The sequence below is a fragment of the Rhinolophus sinicus genome, chromosome 16 (assembly GCF_057876585.1).
Source record: "Rhinolophus sinicus isolate RSI-liver-muscle chromosome 16, RSI-T2T, whole genome shotgun sequence".
Taxonomy (NCBI): Eukaryota; Metazoa; Chordata; class Mammalia; order Chiroptera; family Rhinolophidae; genus Rhinolophus; species Rhinolophus sinicus.
In genome coordinates this window covers 163,258,760-163,273,056 of record NC_142516.1, presented here as the reverse complement: position 1 = coordinate 163,273,056, position 14,297 = coordinate 163,258,760, and the positions used below count along the sequence as shown (strand labels likewise).

At 36.6% G+C, this 14,297-nt stretch overlaps 2 long non-coding RNA genes across 2 annotated transcripts in view; one reads left to right on the top strand and one right to left on the bottom strand.

The window, feature by feature from the left end:
- LOC141571010 (uncharacterized) overlaps window positions 1-14,208 on the top strand; it is a 34,829-nt gene extending 20,621 nt beyond the window's left edge. Inside the window, exon 3 of the long non-coding RNA XR_012495461.2 lies at window positions 12,025-14,208. This is a non-coding gene — a long non-coding RNA (uncharacterized LOC141571010). The remainder of the gene's footprint in view (window positions 1-12,024) is intronic.
- LOC141571009 (uncharacterized) lies at window positions 3,963-11,482 on the bottom strand. The gene is made up of 3 exons (XR_012495460.2): window positions 10,886-11,482; window positions 9,632-9,760; window positions 3,963-9,322 (listed from the first exon to the last, which is right to left on the bottom strand). It is a non-coding gene; the product is annotated as an uncharacterized LOC141571009 (long non-coding RNA).
- Window positions 14,209-14,297: the final 89 nt, after the last annotated feature.

Here is a 14,297-nt window from a genome sequence, read left to right as displayed (position 1 = left end):
AGTCTTTTCATTGATATTCCTTTTATAAAGGGAATATTTAGAAATGTTTGAGGTAGGAAATTGGAATTACAGTGTATTATGTGTTGTAAGGTAATTATATTACCTTTCCAGAATACAAATTAAATTAGAAAAACCTGAGGGTGTTTTGCAGCAGGACTACTTGTCTTTGTTGTCATTATAATTAAAGCCATTTCATTTGTGTAACAAACTTCTGCCTTGTCAAAGATAAAACGCTAGAACACACTACACTTCGGAATTCTGGATTTTTTTAACTAAAAAAAAGATTAGGATCACCTGAATGTAATGTCATACTATCCCAGGAATATGGAAAGAAGGGAAAGATTGTCTTCCTTATGTATTATGTATGCAAATATGTCACCTATTTGAGAAAGCCTTTATGTCAACTTTATAAAATATAAATATCTTGTCTATGGATGTGTGGATATATATATATATATATATATATATATATATATATATATATATATATATTACATTTGATATTTGGTCAAAGCTGTTCAACTTGGAGGTTAGTTACAGACTTTTTGTAGATGCCCTTTATCAGGTTGAGGGAGTTCCTGTCTGTTCTTGCTTACTGAGACCTTTTAAATCATGAATACATACTGAATTTTGTCAAATGATTTTTCAGCATTAACTGGTAATGGTCTGGTGGGTTTTTTTAATTTATTGTTTTATTTTTTGGACTATTAGTATGATTGAATTTCTGTTACTGAATCAACCATCCCCACATTCCTGGGATAAACCCCCTGTTGGATGTGATGTATTATTCTCTTTCTATGTTGTTAGATCTTGTTGAAGATTTTAATATCTGTGCTCTTGAAGGTATGAGTTTGTAATTTTCTTATAATGTCTTTGTCTGTTTTTGGTATAAGAGCAATGTGGGCTCATAAAATGAATTGAGAAGTGATCTTTCCTCTTCTATTTTCTGAAAGTGATTGTATAGAATTACTTTTATTTGTTTTTTAAATGTTTAGTAGAATTTTCTAGTGAAACAAATTGGTCTGGATATTTCTTTCTCAGAAGATTTTAAACTATGAATTTATTTATGCTTAAAAATGTTTTGGTAGTTTGTAATTGAGTACTTTGTGGAATTTGTCCTTTTTATCTTATGCACATATTAGCTATTAAATTTATGTGCATATAGTTGTTTATAGTATTGTTTATTATCCTTTTATTATCTGTAGGGTCTGTAGTGATATCCTCTCTTGCATTCCTGATAGTGATATTTTTGTGCCATTCACTCAGTCTTGCTAGAAGTTTATCAACTTATTTTTTTCAAAGAACCAGCTTTTTGTTTCATTGACATTCTCTGTTGTTTTTCTGTTTTCAACTTAACTGATTCCTGATCTAATCTTTATTATTTCCTTCATCCTTCTTGCCGTGGGTTTATTTTTCTCTTCTTTTGCTAGTTCCTAAATTGGAAACTTACATTATTGATTTGAGACTTTCTTCCTTTCTAATATAAATATTTAATGCTTTTAATGTCCTCGTAAGTGCTGTTTACCTATTGTCTCTCAATTTTAAGATATGCTATATATTAAGATTATTAGTCCTTTGCCTGTCTTATATGTCATTAATATTTTTTCCCACTTTGTCAATTATAGTTTGTTTGTGGTTTTTGTTATGCAAATGTTTTAAATGTTTAATCAAATTCATTATTTTATTATTGCTTCTGATTTTGAGTCATGATTAGAAAGTCTTTCATTGCGCCAAGGGTAAAGAGGAATTTACCCATGTTTTCTTTTAGTATTTTCATGATTTTTTAAAATTTGCATTTACATTTTTCTGCTTCATGTCTCAGCAATTTTGCTTCATGTCCCAATAATTTTGAGCTCTGCTGGTTTGGAGGACTTAATTCCAAGAGAGAATGCCTCCACCAGCAGACAAAATAATGGTTCTATTGAATTGGAAGATAAGATTGTCACCTGGTCATTTGAAGCTCTTATGTTACTAAACCAGCAGGAAGGAAAAAGAAAAGAAATGTTACTCTACTGGTTGGTATAATTGATTCCAATTACCAAGGGTAAATCAGGTTGCTACTGCACATGGAGGCAAGGAGTACTATGTCTAGAACCCAGGGAATGCTGGGGCTACCTCTTAGTATTTTCATGCTCTAAGATTTATGGAAAACTAAACAACCAAAAATAAATAAATAAATAAATAAATAAATAAATAAATAAATAAATAAAAAGACATGATTATTGAGAATATGGACTCTTCAAGAATTAAGTTTTAGATCATTCCATCAGGTAAAGAGCCCCAAATCAGCTGATATTTTTCCTGAGAACAAGGAAAATAAGGAAAGAATATTAGAAGAAAAACAATCATAGATAGCAACTACAGCCTCGTGGCCAATTACAGAAACAAGGACTGTTGTAGGTTTGTGTATTTTCTATTTGCTTGCTTTGTGTATGCATTTATTTGTATACATTACTGAGTTTCTTCTCTCTCTTTCGTTTATTTCATTTATTATTTTTCATACAAGTTTTTGAAGGTTAAATGTAGCCTTTAGATAACATCATTCAGTGGTTGAATTACAATAACCCTTGGAACTGTGTGTCTCCCAAGAGTAGTCAAAGGATGGGTTGTACACTTATCAATTTATTGTCTCGCAGCTCCAAACCTACTGCTCTTTACCCTGCTTTGTGATAGTGCAGCTGGACTCTTAGAGTCCAGCTCTTCTTCCATTTCTCCTTCGATTAGGGAAAAGTTAGACTTTGCCAGTAGGGGGCACTGGTGTGGCCCTCCAGACAACAGCAGTAGAAAGACACTTGTCTTCCAGATCCCAGTTCTTAGATATCATTATTCCGAGCAGGAGATTACGTAGCAGCTGGCTGTGCAGATGAACTCCAGGCATGCCTGAAGCCAAGATCTCCCTACGATCAGCCAAATCTGAGGAACTCTGGCCTGCCTACACCTTCTGGCAATAGTGTGTCATTTCTAGAGACCAGCCCCAGGCCACTCACCACCTCCAGCAATGTGGGCCTCCTCTACAGACCAGTGCGGACCTGTACTCGGGCAATTTCTTCAGCCACCGGCAGGCTGTGTGTTAACTATGGTAGTTGCTTCCTCTCTGAAGAGGTCAGAATCTCAGCCTGGAGTGGGGTGGGCAGCCTTTTCCTGGTACCTAGTTCTGTGTTTGTGTTTTTCACAGCCTACAGACAGGAGCTGCTTTTTAAACACCTGACATTTCTGGACTTATTTTGGTAGATGACCACCTTCTACTATTTAACAATTCTTTATATTGAACTTTTCAGATAACTGGTGGGGTTTCTGTCTCCTGGAGTCTGATTCATAAACCCTTTGAAATAATTTATTTTTTGCCAATTAAATAGCTTTTTGCTCATTGGATTTACTAGGGGGGAATCAATGTCCTAAATCAGATTGTATTGTTTTATAGTGTACTTTCTGTCCTTTAAGCTTCTGTCCCCAAAAAGAAGAGTAAGTGCTACGCAACCTATTATCTATTATGAAATCATAATAACAAGCTTTTTACTTGAGTGTGTTAAGGTTTTGTGAAGCATTGTTGTAAATAATTGCCTAAAGTCATGATATAATAGCTAAAGTGAAAATTGATGGTTCATAAATTTTATTGGATTGTACAAATGAATCAGCAGCAAGTTCACTAAGTTTTCTCTTTTGAGGTCTTTTATTTTTAGAGATATAAAATGCCCATTGAAACTCTTGGTGGTTAGAGAAAAATGATATTCTTTTCTGCAGCAGATTTTTTTTAACCAAAGGATTTGTGGCTGATCCCTGAAATCTAAACACAATCCGAAAAATTTTGGATGGCTTTTTAAATTAAAACCCTGAACGTATAACATGCAAGACAGAAGCTGGCCCTTGGAGTTAGACTGAGCTCCTTATTCCCATTAAAGCAGGCTGCAAACTCTGGCTGATATACTGGGGAAGCTGTTCTCAGACTTTAGCATGTGCCAGAATCACCTAGTAGGCTTGTTAAAATACAGATGGTTGGGTCTCACCTGTCAGTTTCTGATTCACCAGGTCTGGGGCAGGGCCTAAGAAATTGTCATGTGATGCTCATCTGAAGTCCACAATTTAAGAACCAATGTTTTAGGGTAACCATTCAAGACCTACTTCCTCTATCATCTTCCGTTTTTCTCCCTTACTTTATATTTAATCCCAAGCTGTTGTACTTGCTGTTATTATCTTGGGATCCATACTTTTGGTACTATATTTTGCCTTCAATTCCTGTAACTCTTTTTCTAACATTTTTGAAACTTGACACATTTTTATTTTAATTTTTCTTTTCTCAATTATTCTATCTGGCCTTAACATCTCCCGTTGCATAATCCCCAATGCTATGTTCTAATACTAACTTTCATTACAGCCCCTTAGCCAATGCCCCTCTTCTCCTTGGCTCCCCTACCCCTCCTTGAAACACATAGGCGCTCTGTGCCACTGCCAGTAGTGAATGGTAGGTTGTGGGATTTGGAGAGATGAATTTAGAATGTGCTGATCTTTTCAAGTTAACCCATGCTGAGAACTGAAAAACACATGAAGCATTCTTCAATAATCCAATCTAGAATACTTCTTGGGATAAACTTTTAGAATTTGTGGAATGATCTTATCTCTTTTGAATGTTGTATAATCTTTATTTTACTCCTGCCCTGAATTCATCTTTCACAGCTGTTCAAGCATCACTGATACCCATGCAAGTTCTTGTTCACACTGCTTTGTCTTTTTACCCTGCCTTGTCCACCTACAATGTTCTATTCATCTCTCAGATTCATCTCAAGCATTTCCTTTTATGAGAATCCTTCCCGGATGTCTTCTCCCACAGACGTAGCTAATATGTAACTATGCTTTGTGTCCCACAGCTGACATGGAACTTACCCAATTTAGGAGACTCATGTCCTTTAGAGGATCGGCATGTTCTTTGAAAACTCTTCTTTAATTGTAGGTTTCTATTCTTTACTAACATTCATTTCACGATTGTCCATCAAAAGATTGTTTTCCTTGAGGGAAAATATTAGAACAGCATAGGAAATGAGGAGTATGCTTTCACTCTGTCATCAGTACACTGGTTGCAACATTTCCTCGGTGTTTAGATTTGATACCTCCTTCCTGACCACCATGGTTCCTGATGCTGTTTCTCACTTCCTGTTTATGACCTCATCTTTGCCTCTTGGTCCTAATTATTGATATTATTCCTCTGATACTAACCAAAGGAGCATGTCTGCCGTTATGTGTCCACTCTGAATAAGCCCTATTTCTGGGACCATGGTCTAGAGTGACGACTTAGTCCCCTAGAAATTGGCTTTGAAAAGACCAAAAGTAAGCACTTCAACATATTGATCTTATACATTTCATTGTGTAATACCCAGAGATAAATTTTCAGCAAAGAAAACAGAAGTTATGAAGCTAGGGCAACTTTTCTCAACTAGTTCCTTGGGAGAATTAGGCTGTATTGCAGTAAGGCATCTACTGAATATAATGAATTAACTTCTTTCCTATGCATCTAGATAGGGTGGTACTAGTTATGTAATCAACTTGGGGGAATTCAGAAAATTGGCATTCAAATCATTTTCCCATGTTCTGTGGCTCAGATGAGCAGAGACTTAAGCTTCTTGAGTCCTTCAGATCACATGTGTTTGGGTGATGGCAATGGTTTTGTGATTGTCCAGAGTAAGGTCCTGCCACGTCAGAGTAAGTTGCCTACTGGAGCAAAGGCATGTTTAAATTGAAGCTTTAGGGTCCCTCACTTGCATAAATCTTTCCCAAGGCCTTGGAAGAGACCACAGAAGTGTGGAATTTGTCAGTTTTATTTCTTCTTAAGTAGGGTCCTTTTCCCAAACTGAATATGTTTCAGCCTCCAAACCTGGATCTGCTGCAGCTCTTACTTAAACCACCTCCACCTGAAACTGCAGAATAATGACCTTACATAACTTCTAAAACTGTCTTAAGCATCCTCAATTACATACATCTTATCTGTGTTCTAGGTATGTTTTTCGCTGTGGCATAGACCCCATCTTGCTACCTGGCGCATAGGTTATATAAAATGACTAGGGCTTATCCATGTATAGTGTCACCACGATCATGCCTCATTGGCTCTAAGCAACAGTGACCCATCTGCAAACATGCATGCGGCATGGCAGGCGTGGTTAGGACCCACCACATGCACGTCCCAACCTCAGGAGCTAGAACTTGGTCTTCTTCTTTCTTTCTTTATTTATTCTATTTTTTATTTTTTGTCGAACATAACAGAAAAAGAAGATAGAAAGGGGGAGAAGGGGAGCAAGGAAGAAGGAAAAAAGAAATAATCTGCTATGTATGATATTTAAAAAATAACCTCAGTTCATTCTTTAGGCATATTGCTGCCCTTTGACACTGTCCTTTGTTTTGTGCTTTTTATTTCCACCATATATACTCACATACAGGCATGTATGTATGTATAGATAATGTTACATTCAAAACTATATGTATAATTTAAATGTGAGATTACCCAAAATTCCCTGTGACTCACATTGTTTCTTTGCACATCTCCCATTCACTCACATATATTAAACCAATAACAGGATAATATAGAGGATCTACTTAGTAATAGTGGGAATTTTATAATAAGAAATATGTTTCTGGAGTTTTAAGCCCTCTTGAACTATATAGGAGCCTTACACTTTTTTTCTCTAAAGTTTTTGAAATACTGTTTCTTAAATTTAGGAGAACTGATGTAATTTAGATTTTAGATTTCCTAAAATTAGATTACACCCAGCCTTTCTCTCCAGACCTATGACAAATTCTAAAATAACAAACTTTAAGCTCTTTTAACACTCTCTTACATCATCTCCTGCCATTCCCACCTTCACACCTTATGTTCCAACAAAATTGGGCTGCTTAAAAGTCCCTAATCCAGTTGGCTCCAGGGCTAGTGATAGAAGTTAAATACATACAGAAAGACCTGTCTTCCATAGCCCATCCACATGGCTTTCTCCATCTTAAGGGATGTTAAATTGCTAATGAGCACACCAAGAATTCTAACACAAAATATTGGTAAGGGGATTTTCAATTCTAATAGGTAGAGGACATTTAACTATGATAGCAGTTTTAAACCACAAAAATACAAAAAAACAAAGAAATAAATATACTCGAATTAAGATAAAAAAAAAAAAAAATCCCATGACATTGCAGAATAGTGCAAAGATAAGATGCTGCGACTTTGCTTGCACTGACAATCCTTGTCATTCCAGAAGCAGTGTTGTACGTAATACTAAGAGTAAACAGATCCTGAATAGAATTCCTGGGATTACAGCTCTATACCTTAGTTTGGACAGTTACTGATATTTAAAGGGAACTGTAGTCAACTGTCCCATGGGAATTAAGATCCTCGTGCACTGATGTTTTTTTCTTTCCCCGCAATGGACAGATAATGTTTTAACTGAGAAGCAGAATAGAAAGCCAATTTTATATAAATGGTGTGAAAACAAAGTTATTGATTTTAGACTCTATTATAGCTTGTGTTCAAAAAAATAAAAAGAGACCTACAAGAGAAAGACAAAAATAAAAAATAAAATAAAAATAGGGTTTATTCCTGTCTCTTTAAAAGGTCACTAAAGAGAAAAGAGGATGAGTCACAAACCACCTCAGTAGAGCTGAAAATTGGGGCAATTCCCCAGAACTCTGTGTGTGGTGGGGGTGGAGTGTGTTACTACTTAGCAAACAAGCACCTGGCAACAGCAGGGCAATGACTCAGGACAGTGACTCTTCTGAGAGAGCGAGGAAGTGTCTCGGCCACTGCTAGAGACTGGCCTGCCAGAGAGCTGTGTTTGTGTAATCAGTGCAGCAGGCCTCCATTGTCTTGGAAAGAAAGGGTCAGACTATCTTTTATTCTTCCTTAACCTCTCGCCAGGTGCCCCTGATTTTCACATTAAATGCAATTCCAACTATATAAAAATGTTGGAGAGAAGGATGAGGCTATGATGTTTGTTCCTCCCCAAACTGTTCTAGAACTTCATTAAGGGAAATTAATAGAGTTAGATTATTTTAAGGATAAAAGGAAAGGAGACTGTGACAATTCTGAAGCTCGTTTGACAGCTAGATAAGGTGTAAAGATTTAGGAAAGACCTAAAAACCAAAACAAAAAACAAAACAAAAACAAAAAACCCAAAAAACATAAAACTGAAAGAACTACAAAATGTAAGTTTAGCCCAGTTAAAACAAAGGGTCACAAACAAGAAAGAAACTGAGGGAAATCATTCCAAGTGATGAAATGTGTGGATCTCAATTACTATTGTGCATAATATCAAAACAAACTGAGCAAATACCTATCATTTCTGTGAATCACCTTAAGTTACTTCTGAACCTAATAAATACAAAATAAGAAGACAAAGTGAAATCTAAATAGATCTTTTGATATTAGTGGAAGCTCAATGATAGGAAAATAGTCTTATTTTGCTCAAAATAATTCTCCATCCACTAGATTGTCTAATACCTACTGTAACCTAACTCCTACATTTGAGTTGTACCTGAATTCAAAAATGTTGTTCCATAGATTTAAACAAGGACAGTCGTGAAGTTACTTTGAGAAGAAATCTGATCCTACATTATTTCTAGTGATCTTCTTAGAAATTGTTTAAGTGTATTAATTCCTCATATTTCTCCAAAGAATGTTGTCATCCATTTCTTCCTGACTTGATCCCCAAATACCAATATCCTGGTGCATACCTAACCTCCTCCAAGATACTGGATGCTTTTGTTGAATGGACTAAAAAAGTCTGGAGGCTTTGCTAGAAATAAGTGACGGAGATTTCTTCAAGGATCTTAGAGTGTGCAAATGGGATACATACACAGTTAGGCAAAATCCCAGAAGTGTCCCAAAGAAGGAAGCAAAATTAAAAGTTCTTATAGTAAGAAGTACATTCTTAAGAACTATCAGTCCTATACTCTTAGCCCTACGATTGGTCCAGGACATTATCAATCAGATATCAGGCAGTCAGGATTACGGATGCCCCGTGGTCCGGAAGATGCACACCAGGAGGTCTGGTCAGTCCCAGGCTGGTCTGGATCATGGATGTCTGGTAGATGTATATGTGAGTCCTTCAGAGGGTAGTCAGGTGGCCTGGATATTGAGCCCTTCACGGGATAATTTTCTAGTTACTTGGAGGTCCAGATATATACCCAGGCATTGACATAGAACTGGAAAGTTCAAAAAAGTTTGAGTTCCCAGGCTGGTTAGAACAAGAATGGAGTCTTTCCTCATGCCTCAACCTTCATAATGTTAATTTTAGCAGCTTGGTTAGAGTGGCTCCATTTTATAGATTCCCCATCTTCACTCTTTCCTCACCTAAAAGATTAAAAACAAAAACAGAATGAAATGAAAAATCACAAAGAAGAGCTCTTAGAATCAACAATATGATAGATTAAAGAGATGATAAAGTTAAGAAAAATCTCCCAGAAACTAAGACAAAAAGACAAGAAGACATTAGTAAAGAAAACGTAATATAGACTCTAGCAATTAATCTAGGAGAACATCTGGAGAAAGAGGAGTTCCAGAAATAGTGAACAAGAAAGTTTCCTGGAACTGAGGCCATGAGTCTTCAGATTGAAAGGACCCCATTAAGTATAATCAGAACAAATGAAAAGCAATCCACACCAAGGCATGTAGTCATGAAACTTCAGAACATCAGGGATGAAAGAATCTTCAAAGTGTCTTTAAAATCAGTTAACATGCAAGGAAGTAGAAATCGCATCACATCAGACTGCTTACTAGCAATTCAGCATCCTAGAAGACAACAAAACCATACTTCAAACGTTTGCGAGATGATGATTTTTCTCCCAGACAAATTAATGGTTAAGTATGAGGGTAAATAAAAACATTTGAAGACACATGAGAATTCAAATTTATAACTTTTGTAGGAAACTACTGGAGAATATGCCCCAACAGATGAGAGAGTATCTGTGACAGCAAATTTCAGGGACCACAGAAAGGAAACGTTTCAACACAGGTAGGAGGCAAAGGAAAGTCCCAGAGTAATAACGAAAAGACGCCCTAAATGACAGCTGTGCAACAAACCCAACAATATATCAATCAAAATTGGAGCACAAGGATGGTGGGAGCCTCTGGGAAAAAAATAGAACTGATAGATTATCTGATATGTTTGAGCACTTGAAAAGTATTGATAATTGGGAGATATGATGAAGCATGTATAAAAATTTCTCATGAGAAATTGAGAAAGGAGGAAGTCATTAATGTTAAGAAATGACAAAATGTGGCAATTATTAATATTAGGGAAAACAGAGTTTTACAGGAAAAAACATGACCCTGAAGTGTCAACATTTACACAGACATACAAATGTAATGCTGAATATCAATTTAACCAAAAATTATGGTATAACTATCTTGGGAGAGTGGCAGATGTGAGGGAAAGTAGGATTGGTGATTAAGAGGTGTAAATCTTCATTTACCATAACAGGATATTAATAAATACATTTGAAATTTATAAATAAGACATACCAGTATAAGCAGAATATTTAGAAATATGGAGGTAAATGCCAGAAAAAAAGCATAAGCGTTAAAAAGAGCTTCAGCTAGTAGATGAGAGGGAAATAGGCAAGGGATTATAGTAATTATGGTAATAGTACTATGCATTTAAATGGATGCTACTTTATATTACTTTAATAAAATTTCTGTCCTTCTCCCTCCTCTTTCCCTTCTCTCTCTCTCTCTCTCTCTCTCTCTCTCTCTCACACACACACACACACACACACACACTCACACACACACTTCTATGAATTAAGACTTTGAATGTCCAAGTGTGTCCAAAATCAAGAACAAAGGCTAATTTCCATTTTTATCATAATTTAGCTTATGGATTTCATTGTCTTGACAGCTAAATGATAACAATACCTTGATTGGAGATGAGAAGGTTAATTCCAGGACATCAGAAGCTCTGTGGGACATAGATTGTTGGGTTAAGGTTAGGATACAACTGGGGTTATGGCTGTTGGGATGCTGTTGGGGTGCTTTGGGTGGGAGATTCCAAGTTAAGGTGGCCAGAGTAGAGGAGCAGAAGCACACAAGCAGCCTTGCCACTAGCCCAAATAGTGTCCTTGTGCAAGTTAGAAAAAATACACTTTCTCGAAACATTTTACTGCCATCTGCCAGGAAATCATGGAAATAAATCCACAAATGAATGATGACTACAGATGTGAACACTGCCTCTAAAACCCTGCATCGCACAATCAGGCAACGACTTTGCCTATAACTAGAGGTGAGGAAAGGACTGATGAGGATTTGATGGCTCTGAAGGGAAACCTTTTCTTTTTCGTAACTTCCTTATAATTATTAAGCAGATTCCTAGGAATATTTAGATGATTCCTTTCCCCTAAACTAGGATCTATGAAAATGGGATATGTATCTTATTCATTGCTACATAATTGGCTTCTAATAAAGAGCAAAGCTCATAATAAAGACTCAATGATAATTTCACAAATGAATGACTGATGTATTAAAAATTATAAAATCTTTGCTTTCTGTTACTAGGATTCCTTTTACCTTTGAGTAGTTTAGAGCCAGAGCTCTTATGACAGCCTGTCTCTTGTTGCTTTTTTTTAAATTTATTGAGGTAACATTGGTTAATAATATTATATAAATTTCAGGTGTACAATATTATAATTCAATATCTGTATACTCTATTGCGTGCCCAGCACCCAAAGTCTAGTTTTGAGTCTCAGTACCACCACTTCCTAGTTTGTGACCTTGAGCAAATTATTTAACATTCCAGAGTTCAGTTTCTTCATATGGAGAATGGAGTATATACAATACCTACTTCGTAGAATTTTTATGAGCATTAAATAAGATAATATTTTGAAAGTATTTCAGAAATTGGTACGTAGTAAGCACTCAATAAGTTTTAATGTTATTACTAATCCAAGCAATACCTAACCTTTTTTATATTCACAATTAATAGTTCTATCAGTTGGGATTTACATTTGGCAGCTAGTCACAAACAAAAATAACATGATCTTTAACTGCTTTTCTCTCAGGTAAAAGAAGTCTAGATCTTACAGGGTGCCAGAGACATCAGAAACCAAGCCTATTTCAATATTCCTACTGGGCTGTTCATAGCCATGGCTTCTATCTTCATGGTCCAAGATGGCTGCTGAAGCTCCAGCCCCCAGGTTTGAGTTCCAGGCAAGAAGCTAGAAAAAGGAAAGTAAAAAGGATTCATGCAAGCTGCCTGTCCCTTTCTTAAGGAGTCGTTCTAAATTCCATGTCTAGCTGCAATGGAGGCTGTGAAAAGAAGTCTTTTAACTGGTCATATTGCTACTTGCAATAAAATCGAAGCCTCTTTATTAAGCAAGAAGAAGAGAATTAGTATTGGTTTGGCAGCTAGCCTCTTTCATAGCAGTAAATGAGGACCCTAACATTGCTATCATAATGAAGGTTGTAACTGATCTAAGCACTACTCCAAAATTATGTTGTCTTTGTTTTTGCCTTGTGGTAAAGACATGCTTGGGACAGTGGAATGCAAGGTTCCTTGAAGTTTGTATGAGGATAATTCACTTCACAGTATGAAAGTAAGATTTTTGAGTTCTGAAAGGAAGACAGGTTATTAGTCACTTATGCTTTGCATTTGCTTTGCCTTCAGGATGAATATATACAGATATGTACATGTATTGTGTCATTCTGTATTATTCATGCATCATGAGATAGCTCTAAATTTGCATATAAGGGATAAAGTCAGCCTATGTATAAGGATCAACTCTTTTCTTGACCTAATCATTTCAACATGGAGTCACTAATAATTAACCTAGAAAAAAGTATGATCTTATAATTGACATACTTTTCCACTGACAGTGTTCTAAGAACTAAAATGAGATATGGCATAAAACATAAAAAAAGTACCTGTTCTTTTATAAATTATTACCTTTTATATAAAAGAGAGAGATCATTTAAGTGATGAAGACAAGGTTTTTGAGGAGAAAAAATATAACTCTCCTGTGAGAATTAAAGCTTGATCAACATAGAGCCATCACTGGATTAAAAGAATCTACCCTGGTCGAGGCAGATGACCAGCCATTCTGGGTTGCCTGGGACTTTCATCCCCGGGGTTAGCATTGAAAATTCCAAATCCTGGAAAACCTTCAGTTCTGGGCAAACCAGGACAGTTAGTTACCCTATTTTTAGCTAATATGAGGGTAACTGTTTTAGGGTAGTATAAGAGAAATGGTTAAGTTTTTTCAGATCTAGATAGCAAAAACATAACGTATGATTACTGTCAGGAAACACTGATGCTCAGAGTCAGAGGTGAAGGTGGATTCTCCTAGAAATGGGACAGTAGCAGATAGGAAAGGAGCATAGTAGTCACAAGCTAAACAATCTTGCTTAGAGTTTTTGCCATGTTACGAACATGTGTTTATGGTCCCGTCAATTGCTGACAGTGAGTCTTGCTTGCAAATAAATAGTAATAAATGAAGAGGATTTTCATAGTAAACGTCAACCTTATAAGTATTAGATCATAATCCACACATCTGATTTTTCAAGTTCCCATATAGAGTTGCCAGACAATATACAGGATGCTCAGTTGTATAGAGCATATAAAATATATTATATATGTTGGATTGAGGTTTGCAAAACAAGTTGTTTACTAGTAGGGACAGGACTATGGCCGCACAAGTGTGAGACTGATAAAAATAAAAAAATATGTTTTTGTGTGAAACTGAGCATAACAAAATTGAGTGATAAACACTTTTACCAAGCAACTTCTGGTCATCATCCAAAAGGTAAAAAACTCCTGGCAAACAACTTGTGGCTATCACCTAAGAAGTAAGCAAGTCCAAGGAAAGGAGGACAAAAGCAGACCTCCAGAGCAATACCATGAGTGGTCCGACTGGGCGCCCCAGGTAAGACCCTCTGCGAGGCACTGAGCGAGACACTCCAGAACGATCCTACAGGGCATTCTTCTGGGTGATCCGACAGAGTCCCCTGTGAGGTGCAAGCTGGGATACCCTGGGACTCTCCAAAGTTCTTCCTTGAAAGACCAGCTTGGCTCAGACCCATCAATGGGCCCAGTTGCCTGTCCTGGACCAGGAACCTTCTCCATCCCGATTGACTCTGGGACTTGGTTCGTTATTAAGTTCTATTCTATTCTGTATAACCTGTGTTTACCAGAGCACGGCCCTCTGGAGGGACACTGGCTCCCAAATAAAGCTGTGTTACTTACTTTTTCTGAACCTGTGTGCCGGGACTTTGTTCCCCACTTGCGTCATGAATACCACACAGGGAGGTAGGGTCCTGCCGAGGGGTTAATGTCCCT